This window comes from Mirounga angustirostris, unplaced genomic scaffold (assembly GCF_029215605.1).
Source record: "Mirounga angustirostris isolate CCGP_5_RB_7025 unplaced genomic scaffold, mMirAng1.0.hap1 SCAF_15, whole genome shotgun sequence".
NCBI classification, from domain to species: Eukaryota; Metazoa; Chordata; class Mammalia; order Carnivora; family Phocidae; genus Mirounga; species Mirounga angustirostris.
The window spans coordinates 48,149,853-48,153,296 of NW_026991723.1; the positions used below are offsets into that span (position 1 = coordinate 48,149,853).

Here is a 3,444-nt window from a genome sequence, read left to right on the forward strand (position 1 = left end):
TAGAACTGTGGGGTCAATGGTTGGCTCAAGAAGGATTGGGCTTGGGTTCCCCATGTCTTTCTTCCCACTTTACTGAGCAATTAATGCATGCCAAGTAGTATGCTAATCAGTTTACAGTTCTATTTAGCTGACTCAGAGATTAGATTTCCACTTACAATGTTGGGCGATGATCCAATAGATCAAATTAAGACAACAAATTTGAGGGTTTGTTCAAGACAAGGGAGGTTCAATGGCAACCGAGCATGGAGTGTCAGTGCCAAAGTTATAGGCAATCAATCCACGAAAAGCAGAATCCTCGTCAAGTCTTTCATACACTGGCCACTTCCCATGTAATAGAAACTGTGCTAAACCTGGAGATAAAGAATGGTTAAGCCCTCGTCTCTGTCCACAACCAGTATATATACCACAGGAGACGTATACATAAGGCCAAGTAGAGGCAGAGAAAAGTCTGACCCCAGCAGGGTAGTAAGTAAGGCAGGTATATAAGATATCCAAGGACCCAGGCAACTGGGTTCCAGTTTAGGATGGAGCTTTATTCCCCAAAAGTAAACAAGCCAATCGAAAAACAAAAGACATATTGATACAAACAACACAGATGAATATCAAAACAGTATGTCTGACAAAATAAGAAAGACCTAAATGAGGACATGCTCTATGATTCCATTATAAGAAGTCTGAGAATAGGCGAATCTAATCTGTGGTGAAGGAAATCGTAACAGTAGTAGCTTCTGCAGGGTATTGACTGGAACGAAGCACAAAGGAATTTCCTAGGGTGATGAGATGTTCTATATCCTGTTTGAGTGTTGGTTACAAGATAGTATGCATTTGTCAAAACTTATTAAATTGTGAACTCAAGATCTTCTCAGTATTTTAGTCTGCTTTATGCTTGGTTTCTCAGCTTCTCAGCCTCCCAGTCCTGGGCACTTCTACCTCAGCAGATTCCTCAAGGGTGAGAACAGTAGAGAATATTTGGTTCATCTCAGTACACTTCCCTGCTCTCCAGTAACTGGGACCCTTAAGTCCCAAGTTACATGTCCCAAGGACATGACAGCTCAGCAGTACCAGCAAACAATTCATTTTGTATGATTATCATTTTTATTTTACTGTTTCTATTTTGCCTTATCAATATACAAGCTAGTCCATTCCATCCAGAAGTCGAGGTCTAAAGTAATTTCTTTTTACTTTATTTCTTTTTTTTTCTTTTTTTATTGTTATGTTAATCCTAAAGTAATTTTTTTAATAAAGTGTTTTGCCGACTGAGAAGCCATATGGAGTAAGATAAAACTGAATCTGTTCCTCTTCACAACGCACACCTGTGTGAATATCAAGTGGATCAGAATAAGAAACCACAAACATAGAGGAAAAAACATGGAAGCATTTTTATAAGCCACGGGTGGATAAAAATTCCTCTAATTCAAAATCTCGAAGCCGATCAGAAACAACTTGATACATGGGACTACATAAAAATTAAAAACAAAAAAGTAGGCATTATAAAATAGTATATACAAAGTAAAAATATCAATGAGCTTTCTCTCCATGCTGCTAACACTTCCACCAATATAGTGGATCTTCTCAAAACTTGCTGGACTGTCTATAAAAAGGATAGCAAGCACCAACCTCACGAAGTGACACAGTGCATGAAAGGCAAGAATTCTCTGTATGCCCAAGAAAAATGCACAAGGACAGGGAACAAAGTGGTTATGGTGGACAGGCTAAGCCAATTTTCTGGGAAGACGCTAAAACTACAAAGAAGATGGTGCTGAGGCTTGAATGTGTTGAGTCCAAATACAGATCGAAGAGAATGCTGGCTATTAAAAGATGCAAACATTTTAAACTGGAAGAAGGTAAGAGAAAGGGCCAAGTGATCCAATTCTAAGCTTCATCTTCTGTTTTATTATGAAGACAATAAAATCTTAAAGTTATATTCACTTCAAAAATAAGTAAACAAATGACAAACTGAGAAAAATGTTTGCAACTTACAGCACAGGGTTTTGATATCCCTAATATTTAAACACTCCTCATAACTGAGAAGAAAATGATCAAGTACCTAATACAAAAATTGGCAAAAGATAGGAAGAGAGAGCACCAAAAAAAAAAAAAAAAAGAAATTAAGATGCATCTGAGGGGTGTGTGTGTGTGTGTGTGTGTGTGTATGTGATATGCTCATTTCTCGTTCATAATTAGGGTAACAGAAATCTTAAACTATATTCTGTAGACTTAATTTTAGTACTAACATTAGTGTTTCTATTTTTAAACTATTACCGGTATATTGTAGGATAAAGTGAGCAAGTAATTGTGTTAGTGTCAGTGGAAACAAGGATTTTCAGACTTCAGGGGAAAAAAAAGTTCAAGAAGTAAAAAATCCTACATCTTAAAACTGAATTAGAACTATTAATGTAAAATTCTTTTCTCTCTCTTGTTTAAAAATACATATTGACAAGTTCTGCCTACCGTGTGCCAGGAAGCATTGGCAAGTCAGGAGCAATGAGCACCCTTAGAACCCAGAATGCAATCTCTGATTCCCATTTCCTCCGAAAAGGAAGGGGAGTTCTTCAGGAAAATGCTTGAACTCAAGTCCACCATACTTCATACCCTTTTTGACCTAGCCAATGAGTGGCCATTTTTCTGTCCAGAATAATTATAGCTCACAAAGGCATGAAGAATGTCAGAGTTAGAAATTCATCATTTTGCAAGGTCTAATGAAAAAAATTTTCCAAGCTATTGTCATGAATGTACACTAACACAATTTGGAAAGGAGCGGAAGTGAGTCAATAATCATTCAGCATTACCAAACAAGAGAAAACCAGACATTCTATGCCTCCACGTGTGACTCAAATACACATCTATGAAGTTTAGAAAAAAATGTACTGTGCTCTAATCAAGCCTTAGAGAAAGGCCATTCTTCAGTAATGTAGAACATGAGGGCACAAGTAAGATTATGCCACAAGAAGCAAGTCCAGCATGCAGGAGATTCTACAGGACAATTGGGCCAATTTCTCCAAGTCAATAGCACATGAGAAAGAAAAGGAAGGAAGGACTATTGTAGACTAAATATTTAAGACGATGCTTAAGAGACAGAGCAACTATAGGCAGTGAGTGGCCCTTATATAGGAAAATCAACTCTAAATACATATTTTTTATACCATTAAAGAAATTTTAACAAAATCTTGAGGTGGGGTAGTTTATAGTTCTGAATAATCCGTTTACAGGAGGCAGAAAACAGGTTTACAACTCTTGTTAGGGTGTGAAGCATGATCCTCTTTTATATCATAGTCCCATTAAATAATTCATCTCTAGTAACTCTTATCCATAAATCACCATGTAAGAATGGGAAAACCTTTCTCCATCTAAAAAAAGGGGCTGTGAGGTATGCTCACCTTTAAACCAAACCAAACCAAAACAAAACAAAACAAAAAAACCTGACAGTTTTCAATGGATGGCATC

General features: G+C 37.0%; 1 pseudogene; it reads left to right on the plus strand.

Annotated features, from left to right (window-relative positions):
• The first annotated feature begins 242 nt into the window (after positions 1-242).
• LOC123850271 (large ribosomal subunit protein eL42-like) lies at positions 243-1,876 on the plus strand (annotated as a pseudogene).
• Positions 1,877-3,444: the final 1,568 nt, after the last annotated feature.